Source organism: Hemitrygon akajei, chromosome 2 (genome assembly GCF_048418815.1).
Source record: "Hemitrygon akajei chromosome 2, sHemAka1.3, whole genome shotgun sequence".
Classification (NCBI taxonomy): domain Eukaryota; kingdom Metazoa; phylum Chordata; class Chondrichthyes; order Myliobatiformes; family Dasyatidae; genus Hemitrygon; species Hemitrygon akajei.
In genome coordinates, this window is record NC_133125.1 from 11,385,502 (window position 1) to 11,407,796 (window position 22,295).

At 48.4% G+C, this 22,295-nt stretch overlaps 1 protein-coding gene across 2 annotated transcripts in view; it reads left to right on the top strand.

Annotated features, from left to right (window-relative positions):
* Positions 1-5,509: 5,509 nt before the first annotated feature.
* LOC140739075 (hyaluronan and proteoglycan link protein 1-like) overlaps positions 5,510-22,295 on the top strand; it is a 117,762-nt gene continuing 100,976 nt past the window's right edge. Inside the window, exon 1 of one of the 2 annotated variants that reach the window (XM_073067031.1) lies at positions 5,510-5,826. The gene's annotated coding sequence lies outside the window, so the exon portion shown is untranslated. The remainder of the gene's footprint in view (positions 5,827-22,295) is intronic. The other variant, XM_073067025.1, reaches the window with a different exon arrangement.

The window sequence follows — 22,295 nt, forward strand, 5'->3', positions numbered from 1 at the left end:
TGTTCATGGTTCTTCTTAAACCAAATGGCTGCAGGCTACAGGTTTTAAGCCTCATTCATGAGTTCCAAAGAACCTCTCGATTGCAAAACACCAGGATTAAGGACCCTCAACAAACTGGTCACCTGTAGACCCTGTCTTCCCGCTCTTACCTAGGTCAGATGCCGACAGAGCTGACATTCCACTCCCAGAAATCGAGTAACCAGGCCAGGATACTATTTAAGCCTTCAGCGTTAAAATGCTAGGACTCTTCCTCTGCAATACTCAGAACTTTTGACAGAAGACAGGACCACTCAGAACCTTATCCCCTGTTAAAGCTGGGAGCTCTATTTTAAGGTTTTTAATTTCTCTGTCAGGCATTCTCTGTGAGGCTGAAGACATGCACTCAATGTTTTAGGAACAGTCCCTTCCCTCTGCCATCAGATTTCTGAGCCCATGAACACCACCTCACATCTTGCACTAATATAATTGAATTTTTATATATATTTATTATTGCAACTTATGGTATTTTATGCATTGCAATGAACTGCTGCTGCTAAATAACAAACTTCACAGCATACGTGAGTGACCTTAAACTTGATTCTAATTTTCAGTTACTGAAATATTTTCGATGCTTTAAATGGAAAAGAATGTTAAAGCACTTGGAAATCTTCAATGACATTAAAACAAATTATGTAAAACAAATCAACAACTGCTTATCCTCCCAAGCTCCAGGCTGTGAATGGGGATTCTGATCAGAGGCCAGGACGGTTGGCCACCGTTCATCACTCAGTTTATCAGGAACTCTGACAGCTCGACATCAGTTCAGGATTTACTTCACTGGGAATGGCTGAGTACTGGCGAATCATAAACACAAGAGATCCTGCAGATGTTGGAAATCCAGAGTCGCACACACAAAATACCGGAGGAACTCAGCAGGCCAGGCTGCATCTCCTGCCCATTTTCTCTTTTTCCATTCCCCATTTTAGTTCCACTCTCATCCTTTCTCTTCACTTCACCTGCCCACCACCTCCCTCTGGTTTCCCTTCTCCTTCCCTTTCTCCCATGGTCCACTCTCCTCTCCTATCAAATTCCTTCTTCTTCAGTTCTTCACCTTTGCCACGTTCCACTTCTCAATTCATCCACCCTCCCCCATCCACCCACCTTTCACCTCACCTACCAGCTTGTATTCCATTCCCTCTCCCCCATCTTCTTCTTTCCCCATCCTTTTCAGCCCTGATAAAGGGTCTCAGCCCAAAACATCCACTATTTATTCCCCTCCGTAGATGCTGTATGACCTGCTGATTTACTCCATTGTTTGATATGTGTGTGAGAGATTTAATTGGTACCACTGCCCCAGGATTTGAACTCTGGTCTCTGGATTATTCACTGTAGATACTAGACTGGTCATTTAACTGTTGTCCCCTACGGTTAACACTGACAGCAGACACAAGGAGGCTTGTGGACCCTCCCACAACTGTGCTGCCATTCCTTGGCTCTCCCAATGCAAACTGAAGGCAATTGAACAGTTAAAATATCTCGGTTTGCAGGCAGGGAGCTGATCTATAACTATCAAACATTCACGCCTCATTTAATCGACTTGGGAGTGATGACCGCGAGTAGACAAAGGATCAGTGAGCATCAGCATAAATAGCAGATCTTTTCAATGCTCCCTGGCCCCATTCGTCTCACTTCCACCATGGACTTCCAGTCCCTATACATCTCCATCCCCCATCAGGAAGCTCTTAAAGCTCTCTATTTCTTTCAGTTGCCCCCACCACCACTCTTCTCTGTCTAGCAGAACTGGTCCTCACCCTCAATAATTTTTCCTTTGGCTCCTCCCACTTCCTCCAAACCAAAGCTGTAGCCATGGGCACCTTGTATGGACCCCAGCTATGCTTGTCTTTTTGTTGGCTACGTGGAACAGTCTATGTTCCATCGCTCCCCAACACTTCCTAAACTACTATTGGTGACTGCACTGGTGCTGCTTCCTGCACCCATGCTGAGCTCATCAACTTCATCAACTTTGCCTCCAACTTCCACCCTGCCCTCTAATTTACTTGGCCCATTTCAGACACACCCCTCCCCTTTCTCAATCTCTCTGTCTCCATCTCTGGAGACAGTCTATCTACGGATATCTTTTATAAGCCCACTGACTGTCACAGCTACCTAGACTATACCTCTTCCCACCCTGTCACTACAAAAATGCCATCCCCTTCTCTGAGTTTCTCCGTCTCCACCACATTTGCTCTCAGGATGAGGCTTTTCATTCTAGAACTAATGAGATGTCCTCCTTCTTCAAAGGAAGGGGCTTCCCTTCCTCTACCATCAACACTGGCTTCACCCATATCTCTTCCATTTTACACACATCTGCCTTCACCCCATCCTTCTGGCACCTCACCAGGGAAAGGACTCCTCTTATCCTCACCTACCACCCCAACAGCCTCCGCATCCAGCACATGATTCTCTGTAACTTCTGCCATCTCCAACGGGATCCCACCACCAAGCGCATTTTTCCCTCCCCCTCACTTTCCACTTTCACCGGGGATCACTCCCTACGTGACTCCCTTGTCCATCATCGCTCCCCACTGATCTCTTTCCAGGCACTCATCCTTGGAAGCTGAACAAGTGCTACACCGGACCCTACACCTCCTCCCTCACGACCATTCAGGGCCCCAAACAGTCATTGCAGGTGAGGTGACACTTCAACTGTAAGTTTGCTGGAGTCATGTACTGTATCCGGTGGTCCTGGTGTGACCTCTTGTATATCGCTGAGACCGACGTTGTACCTACGCACCATCAGCCTGAAAAAGTGGGATCGCTGGTGGTCACACATTTCAATTCCATGTCAATCCATGGCCTCCTCTACCGTCACGATGAGGCCACTCTCAGGTTGGAGGAGCAACACCTCATTTTCCATCTGGGTAGCTCCCAAGCTGTTGGCATGAACATCAATTTCTCAAACTTCTGATAATATCTTGTGCTCTCCTTCACCATTCCCCATTCCTGTTTCCATCTCTCACCTTATCTCCCTACCCGTACATCACCTCCCTCTGGTGCTCCTACCCCTTTCCTCTCCTATCACATTCCCCCTTCTCCAGCCCTTTATCTCTGTCACCAATCAACTTCCCAGCTCTTTACTTCACCCCTCCCCCTCTCTCGGTTTCACCTATCACCTGCCACCTTGTACTTCTTCCTCCCCTCCCCCCACCTTCCTAAATCGACTTCTCTCTCGTTCCAGTCCTGATGAAAAGTCTGGGCCCAAAATGTTGACTGTTCACTCTTTTCCACTGATGCTGCCTGACCTGCTGAGTTCCCCCAGCATTTTGTGTGTGTGTGTGACCCTTGGATTTCCAACATCTGCAGGTTTTCTTGTGACTGTTGTGCATTTTCTGAGATACTCAAACCACCCCGTCTGGCACCAACGTCACTGACATCACATTCCTTCCCCATTCTGATGTTGGGTCTGAGCAACGACTGAATCGCTTGACCATGCCTGCGCGCTTTGAAGCATTTGCGCTGCCGCTGTGTTCGTTGATTAGATATTTGCACCGTCGAGCAGGTGGACAGCAGCACCCCAAAAAGTGGCCACTGACCGAATGCCGACTTAGAAATGGCGTGTCTGGGTTGCATTCGGCCTCTCCCTGCGCCCGGCGCCGGTGAGACACCGTGACAATGAGCTGGCCCGGCCCGGCCCGGCCCGGCCCTCGGCGCATGCCAGCAACACCCTGTCTCCGCTGCAGAAACTAGATGTTGTGAGAAGAGGTGTGTATCGGCGAGGATAAAATTAGCTGCAGCCACCGCGGCCAAGGTTGTCTAGTATATTTCAGTTAATCACTTTGGGCGGGAGCGAACACTGAGTCACTTGGAACGACCGGCCTCCAGCCCATCTGGGAAATGCACCAGAACGCAACGTTGAATAAATAAAACTATTTGCCGCTCTGTATGAAATATTCAAAGCGCTTTCACAGAAAGCAGTAAACGGCATTGGTTTCAGGTAACATTTTTCAAGCGCAAGAGATTCTGCAGATGCTGGAAATCACAGAGCAATACACACAAAATGCCGGAGGAATTCGGCATCTAATGAGAGGAATAAACACTGGACGCTTCAGGCAAAGATTCTTCAGGAGAGTGGGTGACATTCCCCTCTGCAAAGGTCCCAATATGAAGCCGAGATACCTCGCTGGAGCACATTATCAGTAATGCTACCCGGGGTCATCGGGTGTTTCGATCTTTCAGCATCAGACCCCCTCGCCCAGGCGACCCAGACAGGGTTCATCAGGACCTGGCGTGCGTCCCAGCAGCGCTGGTCCACGGTCACACCTCTGGATCCATCGCCACCTGGAAACTCGCTCAACAGCCTCAGTGGCCGTCCTGATGGTTCTTTTCCTTGCAGACCCCGTAATGCCAAGGAAAGAGTAATTTATGCACAGCCAGCAAATCTTCTACATCTCACCTCTTTCGGCTCACAACGTGCCCCCACCACCCCTGTCTCTGGCACTGCTCTACCAGCTCCTGGTATTTGGCATAGAATTACACATTGCAATGTCACGCTAATACTCCGAAATACTTTGACGGCCGGGGTCAGATCTTCCTGGAAGATGAATTGGAGACAGTCTGCGCCGATTAAGGACACGTTACAACACTCCTCTGTCCTCTTCTGCTTTTGCCCGCCGCGCAATCTGCTTTGGTGGATGCGGATGCGCGTACCTTGCTCTGAGGCAACAGCGCCGCCTGCCGCAGCCACGCTGCGCTGCAAGTTTCAGAGAAGCCCCACCGCCGTAAACGGGGGGTGATCGGTGGCGAGCGGGATCCGCGCACTCGGCTAGTCACACTCCGAGATAGGCGCATGAAACAAATGTAGGAAAGTGAGGGTCTGTGCAGCAGGGAAGAGGTAGATTGAATTTAGAGTAGGTTAAAAGGTCGTGAGCCAAAAAGCCCGAACTGTGCTGTGCCCTGTTCAGCACCGCTCGGCATAAATCCTTGCCGTTTGGGAAAACAACAGTTCACGGGAGTTTTTCTTTTCTTTCGTTTTATTTTCTGGAGAAAGTTATACGTTGCAAAGGGAGGGGGTATTACTGCGGTCGGAACATGTTTGAGATGGTGCTTCTCAGTGGGAGAAAACGATAAAAGTAATGAAAAGTCCGTTTGTAAGGAGAGTGTCAAAGGATGCACTGTGCTCAAAATATGAAGCGATTTCCTTTGGGCAGGACTGACTGAACCTTAAACCTCACTTCTTAGTGGCGCTGACTTCTGATACATGGTTTGCGCTATTTGTGTGAGTGTGTGTGTGAGAGAGAGAGAGAGATAGAAGCAATAACAGCCATTCCGTTAAACATTAGACCCCAGTTAGTTCTCTGTCCAAAGAAGGAGCATTACTGACAGCCCACACACTATGAAAGGGCACCGAACCTACACAACGCCACACCCGTTGTCAGGGGCATGGAACCAACACTGAATAAACAGGCGGAGGGAGGAAAAACACTTCAAAACCACATTTGAACTCATAAAATGCCCCTGTGTTCGCGCGGCTCGTCTCTCTCTTAAACCATTCCTTTCTTAAACTGGACCATCCCTTCCTACTGTAAAATCAAAGCCGCTTTTTCAGTTGCTTGCTTTTGCAAATGGCTTTGCATTAATATCAGATATCGCCGCTCGTTTCCCGCCGGTCTCTCGCACTTTCTCAACTTGGTACGATAGTTGACTTTATTCCTTGTTCTGGCCGACGCGCGAAGCTATTTATGACGTCGTGGCTATTTCCTCTTGGTGGGAAATGTGTCTTCTTCGTCTTCCTCTGTGAACCCAATACACCAGCACCCGGAGCAACAGACGGACACAGATCCCAAGAAGGTGAGTTCAGTGCAGATCTGAATGAACTCTGCTGGGGAACCGGGCAACGCGGAAAGTTCAGCGGGAAGCCCGGCAAGGGTGCTGGTGTGTGCGTGTGTGTGTGTGACAGCATCCGATTCTTGACTGATCAATGCATTGAGACAGTTCGAGCGGGGTACTGCCTCGCCAAAACAACTCAGGAAAAGTATTTAAGATTTTGAAAGAGAATGAAATGACTTTTTTTTTCAAAAGTGGTTCATCGTCGGCATCAGACAGCCAACGTTCTCATCCTCAGCGTCGGGCTGAACGGTGACTTGAAAGTGATGGTGAGCGCAAGTTGTTGGTAGCTTGATGCTGGTAGATGGGGAGGTGATGATTGAGATAGAGAGACAGCGGTCTACAAGTGGAGAAGTGGAATTGATAGTTCTGCTCTGAGATCCGGCATGGATTCGATGGGCCGAGCTGCTCCCGTTCCGTGAGGAAATATTAAGTGTTCCGCTGGGGCGCGGAGTACCTAGCCCGGCGTTCATGGGTACAGCTGTCTATTAACGTTGGATCTCAGAACCCGATTTGCGTTCAAAGTTCATTTTAAGAGATTCGAGAAGGGGACATTCCAGTTTAACAAGAGCTGAGGCATCTGTAGGAAAGATATGGTATTTGTGACTGGCCGCGTGTTTGATTCATGTGGATTTCGTTAGCGAATTCTTTGCAAAAAAAAATCCTTGCTCAAATCTGCAGATGTAACAGAATTTAAATATATGTTGTTCGACCTGTTTTAGACAGGGAACGTTAATATTTATATGAAAAAGGGACCTTGCAATTATCATAGTGACAAAAATTCTGGGCATTAAAATTTCCCAGGATTATTACGTGGTGTTCCTTGATAATACTCAAAAATAAATCAGATCCAAGTCTATACTGAAATTCATTAAGCGTGAGCAATTAAGTTTTTGACATTGTCCGGGTGGTGGTGAAGGGAAATCATTTTTTTGATCTAAAATAAAATTTCCCCAAACCAAACCAGCATAGTCCAGCGGCTATCTAATAAGGAAAATCTTGAAATCCCGGTTCTAGTGTTAGCAGAAAAGTATCGCCCGTTTTGACACATTAGCAAAACTCTACATCTCCAGCGCTACTTTTACTTAAACTTGTTGCGAATAGCCCGTACGCACGTGCAAAATATATGATGTGCGTTTGCGCGGGTTTTATGTCCAAACAGTCTGTTTTTCTTCACAAGGTACTCTAGAAGACTGAAATAACGATCAGTCAATCTGGCCAGTTTCAGAAATATGGAGAGGCGGTTCGCTAAGCAAAATAGTTGGCGTGGAGTGTGAGGGGATCCAGTACAGTAATTCCCTTATTCGAGTGAATGGGTGCTTGTGAGAGCTTTATACGGTGGCTACGCGCCATCCAGTGGTCATCGGGAAAACCTTTCACTTTAATATCAACAGCAGGAAACTCACACAAAACGCTGGAGGAACTCAGCGGGTCCGGCAGCATCTATGGAAATGAATAAGCGGTCGACGTTTCGGGCCGAGACCCATCATCGGGCCCGGAAAGGAAGGGGGAAGAAGCCAGAGTAAGAAGCTGGAGGCAGGGGCAGGAGTACAGGCTGGCAGGTTGAGATCGGCGAAGCCAGGTGAGGGGGAAGGTGGGTAAGTGAGGGGAGGGGCGTGAGGTAAGAAGCTGTGAGATGACAGGTGAGAAAGGTAAAGGTATGAGGAGAGAGGACCATGGGAGAGAGGGAAGGAGGGGGGCACTGGGGGAGGAGGAGAAGCAGAGGTAAGAAACCAGCGTAGGGAAGGGAGAGGGAGAGAAATTACCGGAAGAAAGAGAAATTGATGTTCATGCTATCAGGAATATGAAGGAGGTCCTGAAGAAGAGTCTCTGGCCAAAACATTGACTGTTTATTCATTTCCATCCATGCTGCCCGACCTGCTTTCTGCCAGCATTTTCTGTATTGCCTAGGAATATGAGGTGTTGCTCCTCCAACCTGAGGGTAACGCCCCTTCCCTCACCCACCCACCTTCCCCCTCACCTGGCTTTGTCAACTGGAGAGTAACCTCATCAACATTAACATCGACCGCCATTTTCAGATTTAGAGTCATACAGCGTGGAAAAGGCCCTTCGGCCCAACTAGTCCATACTGACCGTATAACCCAGCTTGCTGGGCTCATCGGACCACATTTGGATCATCGTCCTCTTAACCTCCCCTCGATGACTTTTAAATATTGTTAATGGGCCAATTGTCAATCCTGAATACACATCAAACTCTGTGTCCTTCTCGCCTCTGATCTTAAACCGATTTCAAGCTTTGTTTTCAGAACAAATGAGTTGATCATTTAATGCATAAATTAATTAATAAATTAACAGTACCCGGGTATTTATTTATTTAATTTTGCGAGAGGAGGGAAGCTGGAAGTCAGGAGCAGAGGGGCAGTGATTTGGCCACCACTGCCGGCCCACCAACTGGAGAGTGCCGTGGTTAAGGGTCGAAACACTCTGTGAAGGTTGGGAACCACCTGATGACATCTGCTCCTGGCTGAAGGCTATGGTTCCCTCATACGGTATGTGGAGAATGCACCCGAACAGGTGTATGTAACAAGTAACAAGAGATACAGCATGGAACAGCCCTTTCTGGTCCAATACGTTGTGTCACCCCGTAACGCCTGATTTAATCCTAACCTGATCACGGGACAAGTTACAATGACCGATTAACCTACTAACTGGTACATCTTTGGACTGTGGGAGGAAATGCACGCGGTCATTGGCAGAATGTACAGAATGGTTACAGATCCCCGAGCTGTAGTCGCGTTGTGCTAACCACCATTGCTACAGTGGCGCCCCATCACATGTCAAATTATAAAGGCGGCAGGTGGCTGGGTTACAATGTCTGTGATTCTCACTTCTCAAATACCATAGAAAGGCCCTGTTGAAAGTGTTAATATGAAGAAGACGTCCTTTTATTTGTTATTGGTTCCAACGTGTCTGTCTATGTATGCGTACATTACTGGTCAGTATATCAGTCCGCACAGTTAACTGAAGTAAACATATAAAAACATGCAGAACTCAGGATTTTCTGGTGCCCTAGGATTCCCAGTATCTTGTGCAATCTCTGTACCAGGCAGAACACTTTGAGTGCAACATTCGAGTTTGTCAAATGTGCTCACAGCATACAGTACTGTGCAAAAGTCTGAGGCACATCTGTATAGCTTGGGTGCCTAAGACTTTTGCACTCTACTGTAATAATATCAAAAATTACACTGTACTGCTGCCACAAAAAAAAAACTTCATGACATGTGTGAGTGATATAAACCTGATTCTGATATGAGTCTCAATTGTGGACTGAGAGTGGGAAGGGGGCAGGGAGAGGGGAATCATGGTTGGGAAAAGGGGAAGGGAGAGGAGAGGGAGTAGGAAGCACCAGAGTGACTTTCTGTAATGATCATTAAACCAATTGTTTGGAATCAAGTAACCTTGCCTGGTGTCTCAGGGCTGGGTGTGTCTGCACCTGTGCCACCCCCTGCCCCTGGCATTCTTTCTCTGCCAACTGACCCACACCCCTACCGTGGTGCTCCACCCTCACCTTTCCCAACATCCTTTCCTGCTACCAGATTTACAGACTTGCTCTCCACTCCACGTTGACAAATACAGTACTGTGCAAACGTCTTAGGCACCCTAGCTACATATACGTGCCTAAGACTTTTGCACGGTACTGTACATTGAAGTGCATCATTTGCACTAACAGCTAACACACCCTAGGGTGTGCTGGGGGCAGCCCGCAAGCGTCTCCACTCATCCCAGCGCAAACATATCATGTCCACAATGCTTGCAGAAGAACGTAGAACACAACACACAACAAACAATAACAGCAAAAACTAAACGACCTGCGTTCCTCCTTCCCACACACACTCCTGCACAGTATGCAAAATGCTGTGCTATTCCTCTCTGCTCTTTGTGGAGCATCAGGCGGCAACCGTGCCATTTCTTTAGCATTTGTCTGCTTTTACGAGGCCGAGTTGCTAGCTCGATGCCCAACCCAGCATAGATGGAAAGGGTGCACGGAGCCAGCTGGATTCGAACCCAGGACCACTCACCTCAAAGTCTGGTGCAGATGCCTCTACACCACTGACTGGCAACATCAAAATGTAGATCCCAGCATAACATGCGCCCTCATGTTTAATAATGCCATACCAATTCTTGCAGTCATCTTTGGCATGCTAACAACTTTTAAAAACTTCTAAAAACATTTATTCTTAAAGAAAGGAATATTGTCATGTTAATTAAATAGTTGGTCAGATGCCGGAGCTGTTTGGCAAGCTCAAACTTTTAATGGGATTCAGCTGTAACTGGGCAATTTAGTCCATCACATAACCTACAAGGTTTTGCACAATGTCCTCTTCACCGAGGCAGCCCAGAATGTTGTGCAAATGTAACGCAGTTCGATACTAAAACCCTATAATGCGTCATATCGAGTTCGGCCGGGGGATTTTGAAGTGGACGGGAAAAGTCATTGCAGGCACTTCAGGAGAGCAGTAATGGGCTATTAAAATAAAAACTTCACATCATCGTAAAAGTTTCCTCCCTCAGGCAGTTAATCTGATCAACCATTCTAGACTTTCACCCCACTCACTGCACTGCACTATAAACGCTTTATATAAAGTTATTTACACCGTAAGTATGTGCTAGTATTCATGTATTCCTGCACATTGTATTCCCTATCCAAGTACTTATAACTACATTTTGATATAATTCTTTATTCTTTATTATTGTTGAATGTTGTTGTTTTTTGTTGCATGTCGAACCACAACAAATTACTAATATATGTAAATGTATCTGGTGAATAAAGTTGATCATTGATAAAGTTCATTGGTTCAATGGTTCCATTTAATATCAGCGAATGTTTGCCATATACAACCTGAGATTCTTACTGTCTGCAGGCATCCACGAAATGGAAGAAAACCCAAAAGAATGAATGACAGAAAAACATTAGAACCCCAAAGCCCCTCTCCCACTCATAAGCAGCAGCGAAGCATCAACTCCCTCTCCCTCCACTTTCCCAGTAGGAAGCATCATTTCCCCCCACCACGCACCAAGCCAGCAATAGCAAAGCCCCCAAAGAGACCATGATCTAGGTCCATCAAAAACTACAGTCAATAACCCAGCACTTGGACTTGCCACAGGCTCTGTCTCTCACTTACAAGGGAGAGAGGTGTCACCCTTCCACAGTGAGAGGAAGACCAACAGATCGCAGTTTCAATGTTACAGTCTGCAGCGACACTTACTCGAGCCCAGCTGACATGGGAACCAGCAGACTCTCTTCTCCCCATTGAGAGAGAGAGCGAGAGAGGTCACTTGAGTGCAGAGGCCTCCAAATTCCACACCTGCTGTCTCAATGTTCCAATCTCCCATGACCATGCAGCTGATCGTCGGAAGACTATTCTGATTAGTTCCCTATAAAGCTTCAGTCCTTCTCCTTTTCGTATACATAAGATATATAACACATATTCCCAGTTTCCTTTTGCATGCTGTAAGGTGATGTACATTTGAACCAAGAATTATTATCGAACACCATTCTCTGCAAGGAATTTTGCCTTACACATTTACATGAATTTTTCTTCTGTGGTTGGCAATGGACTGAAGGACTGAAGAACAGTCGCTTGTAGAGAACTGGTTTCTATTTTGACTGAATATCAGTTTTGACAGCTCTGAATGTTTTTTCCAGCTTGTATCTGGCCTTTTTGACCACCCCTTTATCTCCACCACCGTTGTAGGCCTCCACCTTCCCCAGACACAGCTGTGCAAGCTCTGCATTGAACCAGGGATTATTATTGCTGAGGTCTGGTGATTGTTTTATTGGGGGTGCAAACATCTTGACAGAAGCTGATATAGGAGGCCACTGTGCCAGCCTATTCAAGCGCTGTTGGTACTACATTCTTTATTATTCTTATAAGACATAAGACATTGGAGCAGAATTAAGCCACTCAGCCTTTGAGGCCTACTGTGCCATTCCATCACAGCTGGTTTATCTTCCTGCCTTCTCCTTGTAACGCCATGCTCCTAACCTTTGATACTCCTACTAACCGAGAACCCTTCAACCTCCACTTTAAATATACCCAATGATCTGGCCTCCACAGCCATCTGTGGCAATCAGTTCTACAGATTCATCATCCCCTGGCTAAAAAAATTCCTCCTCATCTCCGTTCTAAAGGGTCATCCCGCTATTGAGAAGCTGTGCCCTCTAGTCCTAGACTCTCTCACAATAGGAAATATCCTCTGCTTCATATCTAGACCTTTCAATAATCAATATTTACTGAGATCCCCCCTCATTCTTCTAAACTCTAGCGAGTACAGGCCCAGAGCCAACAAATGCTCCTCAAGCATTAACCTTTTATTCCTGGGATCATTTTCATGACCATGCTCAGAAGCCTCTCCAAATCCAGCATATCCTTTTTTAAATAAGGGGCCCAATACTGCAAGTGCGGCCTGACCAATGGCTTTATAAAGCCTCAGCATTGCACCCTTGTTTTTGTGTTCTAGTCCTCTCGAAGTGAATGTTAACATTGCATTTGCCTTCCTCACCATCAACTCAACTTTTAGGGAATCCTGTCTGAAGATTCTCAATTCCCTTTACATCTCTGATTTCTGAATTTTAAAAAGTGAATTAAAATTGATAGTCATTTTAAAGATGCGCAAATAGGGTGTCAGATATGGGAATATTCTGGAGAGTCAGGAAAGTACGTTTTGTGAAGAGTGATCATGCCAGGGCCTCAAGTTGAACTGTACTTTGTTTCTGAGCAGATCACAGCAAAAGACAAATTAATACCAAATATCATAACATTTCTCACAAATTTACTCCTGAATTTATTACTTTTCCCTGATTTACTTTCTGAACACAAATCCAACAAAACAGGATGGATCCGGGTCATTAAAAGTTTTTTTTTTGCTAATTTCTCACACTATGACAGAGAATACACTTTAAATAGCAACACACAGACAAAATGCCGGAGGAACTCAACAGGCTAGGCAGCCAATACAGAAAAGAGTAAACAGTCAACGTTTCAGGCCGGGACCCTTCACCAAGATGGGAAAAAAAGATAAGAAGTTCAAGCAAGAAGATGGGGAAGCACAAGGTGGTGGGTGACAGGTGAATCTTAGAGGGGGGAGTGGTGAAGCTGGGAAGTTGACAGGTGAAAGGTAAAGAGCTGGAGAAGGTGGGAAAGGGGCAATTATTGGAAGTTCGAGAAATTGATGTTCACGTCATCAGGTTGTTAGCTATCCAGGGGGAATATAAGGTGTTGCTCCTCTAATCCGAGTGTGGCCTCATCCTGGCAGCAGAGGAGCCCATGGACTGACATATAGGAATGGGAATGGGAAGTAGAATTGAAACGATGCATGAACGCCGATTTCTCAAACTTCTAGTAATTGCTCCCCCACCTTCATCCCATTTCCATTTCCTCCTCAGAACTTATTGCCTGCCTCTTTCTGTATGGGTGCATTGTTGACAGTTTACAAATGTGTGTACTACTTTGCCATTTACAGTCTGCAGATTCTTTGAGAAATTTAAGAGAATTTTTTTTTTGGCAAACTTTCTGCCTCTGACAACCTAATCTACATCTGTCAAAGTCGAGTTTATTGTCATCTGCACAGGCTCAGGTGTGCACAGGTGAAATGAAAACGTCCTTGCTGTAGCATCACAGGCACAGAGCATCAGGTCCACAACGTTCACATGGTAAACATTGTAAATCATACACAGGTTTTACAAGAAAGAGCACAATTAGAACAAAGAAGTCCATTTTAGAGCAAAGTCGTCAAACTGATCATAATGTCGATTAGGACTTCACAGGCTGGTTCACGTCGAGTAGCTGAAGGGAAATAGCTGTTCCTGAACGTGGAGGTGTGGAACTTATGGCTGGCAGAAAAATGGTTCGGCACAGCCAGAAAGGGCCAATAGAGCTGCTTCTGTGCTGTAATGTTCTATGGTTCTGAACCTCCCATCTGATGGGTGCTGCAAAACAATGGAATGGCCCAGATGGCAAGGATCTTTGTTGCCCTCTTGAGGCCATGCTGAGTAGTACGCCAGGTCGTACCACTGAGCAAATCAAGTTTATCATCATCCGACTTTATATACCTACAACCAAACTAAACAACAATCTTCCAGACTACAGTGTGCCCACAAAATATACATCACACATGGCACATAAAACAATATATCACCACAAAAAAGTTAATAAAATCTAATTTAAAATGCATGTAGTGCACAGCACAGGTAAAGAGTACAGTAAACAACTGCAAACACGACGAAATCTTTAGATGCTGGAAATTCAAGCAACACACACACAAAATGCTGGTGGAACGCCTCAGGCCAGGCATATTCCATCTGGTTAGCCTCCAACCTGATGGCATGAACATTGATTTCTCTAACTTTCGTTAATGCCCCTCCTCCCCTTCTTACCCCATCCCTGATTTAGTTATTTCCCATCACTGCCCTTTGCGTGTTCTCCATCTCCCTCTGGTGCTCCCCCCTCCCCCTCTCTTTCTCCCTAGGCCTCCCGTCCCATGATCCTTTCCCTTCTCCACCTCTGTATCCCTTTTGCCAATCACCTTTCCAGCTCTTAGCTTCATCCCTCCCCCTCCAGTCTTCTCCTATCATTTCGCATTTCCCCCTCCCCCTCCTACTTTCAAATCTCTTACTATCTTTTCTTTCAGTTAGTCCTGACGAAGGGTCTCGTTGACATTACTTCTATCTATAGATGCTGCCTGGCCTGCTGCGTTCCACTGGCATTCTGTGTGTGTTGCAGTAAACGGCTGGCTGTCCTAGTGATGAGGCCTCAGTGATGGAAGGGTATTTATTAGTCTCACAGCCTGAGGGAAGAAGCTATTACCCAGTCTGGTAGTGCTAGTCCTAATCCACTAGTACCTCTTTTTTGATGGCAGTGGGTCAAAGACATTGTGGGATGGGTGGTAGGGATCTTCAGCTATTTTTCTCCAGTCCTGACAAAGGGTTTTGGCCAGAAATGTTGACTGTACTTTTTTCCATAGATACTGCCTGGCCTGCTGAGTCCCTCCAGCATTTTGTGTGTGTTGCAGGGATCTTCAACGATTCTTTGGGCCCTTCATATACAACACTCGCTGTAAACATCACAAATAGGGTGAAGGGTTCTCCTCTTGGCAGTTTTTACTATCCTCTGTAGTCCCTTACCACCCAATGACGCAGCCATTCAGGAGACTCTTGATGGTGCTCCTGCAGAAAGTTATGAGAATGGGAGAAGGGAGCCTTGCACGCCTCAATCTTCTCTGAAACTGCAAACACGGTGTGTCTTCTTGACTAATGAGGAGATGTTTTGGGGCCAGGTTAGATCGTCCATTATGTGCACACCAAGGAAGGCTGTGAGTTTTTCACTCTGTCCATGGCAGAACCATTGGTATACAAGGAGGAGTGGTCAACCTGCACCTTCCTGGAATCCAGAAGCATCTTTCTTGTCTTGTCCACATTGAGATTCAGAAATTAATTTTAATTAGGATAAATCTAAAAGCAATAAAGATAAAATAATGGGAGTTATTTTCAGCTGAATTAGTGATTTGCATTTGTCGGTATTCAGGATTGTTGTCCACACTTTTCTGATTCAGCAAATACACACTTAAACTCAGTGGCTGCTTTATTAGGTGCACCTGCTCATTAAGGTAAATATCCAATCAGCCAATCATGTGGCAGCCACTCAGTGGCTAAAGGCACGCAGACATGGTCAAGAGGTTCAATGGCAGTTCAGACCAACCATCGGAAATGGGAAGAAATGTGAACTGAGTGAGTTTGACTGTGGAATGATCATTGGTGCCAGATGGGGTGGTTTGAGTATCTCAGAAGCTGCTGATCTCTTGAGACTTTCATGCAAAACAGTCTCTGGAATATATAGAAAATGGTGCGATAAAAAAAATCTTCCAGTGAGCAGCGGTTCTGATAGTGAAAATGCCAAATTAATGAGGGAGGTCAGAGGAGAATGGCCAAATTGGTTCAAGCTGACAGGAAGGTGGCAGTAATTCAATTAACCACAGGTTACAACAGTGGTGTGCAGAAGAGCAAATCAGTATAACATGTCGAATCTTGAACTGAGTGGGCTATAGCAATGGAGATTCAAAGTTTAAAGTAAATTTATTATCAAAGTACATTTATGTCACCATATACAACCCTGAAATTTATTCTCATTCGGGCATTCACATTAAGTACAAAAAACACAATAGAATCAGTGAAAAACCGCACACAACAAGACCAACAAACAACCAATGGGCAAAAGACAAAAAACTGTGCAAATACAAAACAAACAGAATAATAATAAATCAATAGGCTGTAGTGGTGTGCTACACGCAGCGCTGAAATAACGACACGTAGTCGGTGAGCTGCAATTGCAAAAGAGGTTTATTCAAACTCCGCGGCCTCGCTTTAAAGCCTTCCTGATCCCGCCCTCCCCGGGCGGGAATGCTGTAGGGGCACGTATTCACAGTCCCGTCCCGCGCGCGGGCTTTTCCCCTTGCTGGTGAGCAGGCTTGGCGCCCCCTTTGGGACCGGCCTCAATGCCGGCGCGCGCCACTTTGTGAGCCGGTTCGAGTGCGCTGGGAAGTGGGTCGCCATATAACCCCCCCCCCCCCCAGAACCGGCGATACACTCCCCAATGTCCTCAGTCTGGGTCGGACTCTGTTTGGGAGGTCTGCCTCTGCGCAGACCAGTGTGTGCCAAGTCCACATGGGCCGGTTTGAGTCGGTCCACCGTGAAAACCTCCTCTTTCCCCCCAATGTCCAGCACGAATGTGGACCCGTTGTTTCTGATCACCGTAAACGGCCCCTCGTAGGGCCGCTGTAGCGGTGCCCAATGTCCGCCCCGTCGTACAAAAATGAACTTACAGTTTTGCAGGTCTTTGGGTACGCAAGTGGAGTTCTGCCCATGCTGCGAAGTGGGTATGGGGGCCAGGTTACCGAGCCTCTCGCGTAGACTGCCCAGGACTGCTGCGGGTTCTTCCTCTTGCCCCCTTGGGGCTGGTATGAACTCTCCTGGGATGGCCAGGGGTGCGCCCTACACCAACCCGGCCGACGAGGTGTGCAGATCCTCTTTGGGCGCCGTGCGGATTCCGAGCAGGATCCAGGGGAGCTTGTCCACCCAGTTAGGCCCTTTGAGGCGGGCCATGAGAGCCGACTTCAGGTGACGGTGGAAACGCTCCACTAGTCCGTTCGACTGTGGGTGGTAGGCAGTTGTGTGGTGCAGCTGTGTCCCCAAAAGGCTGGCCATAGCTGACCACAGGCTGGAGGTGAACTGGGTGCCTCTGTCGGAGGTAATGTGGGCTGGTACACCAAAGCGAGATATCCAGGTGGCGATCAGTGCCCGGGCGCAAGATTCGGAGGTGGTGTCAGTGAGCGGGACCACCTCTGGCCATCTTGTGAACCGGTCCACGATAGTCAGGAGGTGCCGTGCTCCTCGCGACACTGGCAGAGGGCCCACGATATCCACATGAATGTGGTCGAAACGCCGGCGGGTGGAGTGGAACTGCTGCGGCACAGCTTTGGTGTGTCGCTGCACCTTGGCCGTCTGGCAGTGCATGCACGTTCTGGCCCATTCACTGACCTGCTTGCGGAGTCCGTGCCAAACGAACCTGCTGGAGACCATCCGGATGGTTGTCCTGATGGAGGGGTGCGCTAAGTTGTGAATGGAGTTGAAAACGCGCCGCCGTCAGGCTGCCGGGACGACGGGGCGGGGTTGGCCGGTGGTGACGTCACAGAGTAGGGTCCTCTCACCTGGGCCTACGGGGAGTTCCTGGAGCTGCAAACCGGAGACTGCGGTTCTGTAACTCGGGATCTCCTCGTCTGCCTGCTGTGCCTCCGCCAGCGCTTCATAGTCTACCCCCTGGGACAGGGCTTGGATGTTAGGGCAGGAGAGAGCGTCCGCCACGACATTGTCCTTTCCCGAGACATGCTGGACATCCTTCGTGTATTCGGAGATGTAGGACAGATGTCGCTGCTGGCAGGACAACCAGGGGTCGGATGCTTTCGTGAACGCAAAGGTAAGAGGTTTGTGGTCCGTGAACGCGGTGAAGGGCCTACCTTCTAAGAAGTACCTGAAATGCCGGATTGCCAGGTATAGCGCCAACAGTTCCCGGTCGAAAGCACTGTATTTGAGCTCGGGCGGTCGTAGGTGTTTGCTGAAAAATGCCAGGGGTTGCCAGTGACCCTCGATGAGTTGTTCCAGCACTCCACTGACTGCCGTGTTAGATGCGTCTACTGTGAGGGTGGTAGGGACGTCCATTCTGGGGTGCACTAGCATCGCGGCATTCGCCAAGGCTTCTTTCATTTTAATGAAAGCGGCGGCGGACTCCTCGTCCCAGGTAACGTCCTTGCCCTTACCCGACATCAGGGCAAACAGGGGGCGCATGATTCAGGCAGCTGAAGGGAGGAAGCAGTGGTAGAAATTCACCATACCCACAAATTCCTGAAGGCCTTTGATTGTGTTGGGTCAGGGGAAATGGCGGACCACGTCTACCTTTGTGGGCAGAGGGGTTGCCCCGTCTTTAGTAATCCTGTGGCCCAGGAAGTCGATAGTGTCGAGCCCGAACTGGCATTTGGCTGGGTTGATTGTCAGGCCGTATTCACTCAGTCGGGCGTAGAGTTGACGGAGGTGGGAAAGATGCTCCTGACGACTGCTGCTGGCTATGAGGATGTCGTCCAAATAGATGAAAATGAAGTCCAGGTCGCCACGTCCATTAACCGCTGGAATGTCTGTGCGGCATTCTTTAGGCCGAACGGCATGTGGAGGAACTCCGAAAGGCCGAACGGGGTGATGAGAGCCGTTTTGGGGACGTCGTCCGGATGCATCGGGATTTGATGGTATCCCCGGACGAGGTCTACCTTGGAGAAGATCCGTGGGCTGTGCAGGTTTGCTGCAAAGTCCTGAATGTGTGGCACAGGGTAGCGGTCCGGCGTTGTAGCCCCGTTCAGCCTGCGGTAGTCACCGCATGGTCTCCAGCCCCCTGTTGCTTTGGCACCATGTGCAGGGGGGAGGCCCATGGGCTGTCAGACCGCCGTATGATCCTCAATTCCTCCATCCTCTTGAACTCCTCCTTCGCCAGTGGGAGCTTGTCCAGGGGAAGCCTTCGAGCATGGGCGTGGAGGGGTGGTCCCTGGGCCGGGATGTGGTGCTGTACGCCGTGTCTGAGCATGGCTGCTGTGAACTGCAGTGCCAGAACCGATGGGAAATCTGCCAGGACTCTGGTGAAGTCGTTGTCGGACAGCGTGATGGAGGCTAGGTGTGGGGCCGGCAACTGGGCTGCACCCAGGGAGAACATTTGAAAGGTCTCGGCGTGGACCAGTCTCTGCCTCGGCAGGTCGACCAGTAGGCTGTGAGCTCGCAAAAAATCCGCTCCCAGGAGCGGTTGGGCTACGGCAGCCAGTGTGAAGTCCCACGTGAACCGGCTGGAGCCGAACTGTAGCTGCACCGTACGGGTGCTGTAGGTCCTTAATGTGCTTCCATTCGCGGCCCTCAGGGTGGGACCCGGTTCTCTGTTGCGGGTGTCGTAACTCGTCGGAGGTAAGACGCTGATCTCGGCTCCGGTGTCAACCAAAAAGCGGCGTCCCGACTGCTTGTCCCAGACATACAGGAGGCTATCCCGATGGCCAGCTGCCATAGCCATCAGCAGCGGCTGGCCCTGGCATTTCCCGGGAACTTGCAGGGCGGGCTACAGCGGCGGGCTTCTGCGCCCCACCGCTGGTGGTAGAAGCACCATTGTTCGTTGGTCTCCTCACCCCTGCCTCTGGGGTTAGCGGGCTCTGTGGCTGGGCCTGGACTGGTTTTCTGCTGGGATCGTGGCCTGGTGATCTGTGTGATGGACATCCCACTCTCCTTCTTGGCTTTCCACAGCATGTCCGCCTGGGCCGACGCCTTCCGGGGGTCGCTGAAATCCGCGTCGGACAGCAGCAGGCATATGTCCTCGGGCAGCTGCTCCAGGAACGCCTGCTCAAACATGAGGCAGGGCTTGTGACCTCCGGCCAGGGACAGCATCTCGTTCATCAAAGCCGACGGCGGCCTGTCCCCCAAACCATCCAGGTGCAGTAAGCGGGCAGCTCGCTCGCGCCGTGAGAGTCCAAAACTCCTTATGAGCAGGGCTTTGAATTCTGTGTATTTGCCGTCCTCCGGGGGCGACTGTATGAACCCCTCAACCTGGGCGGCTGTCTCCTGGTCGAGGGAGCTCACCACGTAGTAGTAATGTGTGGCATCCGAGGTTATCTGCCGAATGTGGAATTGGGCTTCTGCTTGCTGGAACCATAGGTGAGGTCGCAGCGTCCAGAAGCTTGGCAGTTTTAACGAAACTGCATGAACAGATGCGGCGTCGTTCATCTCCAGTCCAAGTATCGTTTGGGCCGTCGGGGTCACCAATTGTAGCGGTGTGCTACACGCAGTGCTGAAATAACGACACGTAGTCGGTGAGCTGCAGTTGCGAAAGAGGTTTATTCAAACTCCGCGGCTTCACTTTAAAGCCTTCCTGTTCCCGCCCTCCCCGGGCGGGAATGCTGTAGGGGGCGAGTATTCACAGTGCTGTCCCGCGCGCGGGTTTTTCCCCTTGCTGGTGAAGCAGGCTTGGTGCCCTCTTTGGGACCGGCCTCAATGCCGGCGCACGCCGCTTTGTGAGCCGGTTCGAGTGCGCTGGGAAGTGGGTCGCCACAAGGCAATAATGTTAGGGTGAGTGAAGTTGAATGAAGTAACCCCTCTGCATCAAGAGGTGGGGATTGACCGGTAATAACTTTTCCTGAATCCAGTGGTATGGGTCCTGGGGCTCTTGTATAACCTTTTTGATGACACAGCGAGAAGACAGCATGGCCTGTGTGGTTGGGGTTCTGAGCGGTGGATGCAGCTTTCCTGTGACCGTGCTCCATGTCGTTGTGGTCAGTGGTGGGGAAGATTTTACCTGTGTTGGACTGGGCCATATCCTTTACTTGTTGTAGGCTTTTCCATTCAAGGGCATTGGTGTTTTCATACCAGGCCGGGATGCAATGTCCTGTCCACCCTACACCTCTAGAAGTTTGTCAAAGTTTTAGATGACATGCCAAATCTTCACAAACTTCTAAGATAGTAGAGGCACTGCCGTGGCTTCTTTGTTACGGCACTTACGTACTGGACCCAGGGCAGGTTCTCTGAAATGATAACACCAAGGAATTTAAAATTGCTAACCTTCTCCACCACCAGTCCTCCGACGAGGACCTCCAATCATTAACACACACTCAGTGGCCTCCTTATTAGATACAGGAGGTACCTAATAAAGTAGCCACTGAGTAGATTACTTACTGCCCATTAGGCAGCCATGAAGGTCCTCCATGTCTGGCAGTGTTCAGGGCTTCCTTCATCGTGCCAGGAACTTTGTTTTGGTTTTCACTACTGTCAGCCAGGCAAGTCTTGGGTGGACACCCGGGGAATACTGCCACGCTCACATGTAGGACGATGTTTTTCTCACTGTTTCCATAGCAATTTTGTTTTACCAGTCAGGGTTGTAAACCCTGAGCTGAACCCCGAACTCTTTTAGTCTGGCCTCTACCCTTTGACCTGTTTGGCATGGCTGAGCCTACCAAGGGCCAAAGCATGAAGTCCTGACTCCAGCCAACATTGCTGGCTGGTTTATTGAGGCACGCAAGCCTCCGAACCCAAAGACAAGTTTATGGTCTCCTTGGAGGAGGACTGAGTATATATGCAGTCCTTAAAGATGTTCTACACCACAGACTTTAGAGGTAATACAAAATCTTCCAACTTTTAACGTGCCAGTTCTGGTAGCATTTGAAAAATGTAAAAATATGTGTAATATTGAGTAACGGTCTTGGCAATTGTTATTGATAAGTCTGGCTGTTCATTTAAATTATGAATGGGCAGTTGTGAAGTAATAATACCAGGAAAGCACAATTAATCACATTTAATTGCATGGTTTTATGATTCACTGAAGAACTATGTGCTCCTAAATTGTCAGTGGTTTCCAGATGGACTCTATTAATTACACAGAAAATTGTTTCCTCCGTTCCATCATCTATTGTTTTCTGTTTGTTCTTGATTAGAAATTCGTTTGCTCAGCGGTGTAAATGTGCAAATACCGGTGCTGCAGTGGAGCTTTGCTGTTCCTCTGCAGAATAATTGACCTTTTAACTGCAAAAAGAAGCCGTGGACTGTGAATGGTGAAGTGGCATAACAAATTGCAAATTGTCATTTGGTACTTGGGTACCAATGCCAGTGGAAATGGTAGATGCAAGGATGATTTCAGCATGAAAGAGAAATGGGGATAAGTTCATGGATGGGAGGGGTATGGAGGGCTGTTGTCCAGGTGTGGGTGATGGGACTAGGCAGAATAATAGTTCAGCATGGTTGAAGGGGCTGTTCTGTCTCTAGCGCTCTGTGACTCTATGACCTATTAAAGTTCAAAGTACACTTATTATCTAAGTATGCATGCAACCCTGAGATTCACCTTTCCCCACCG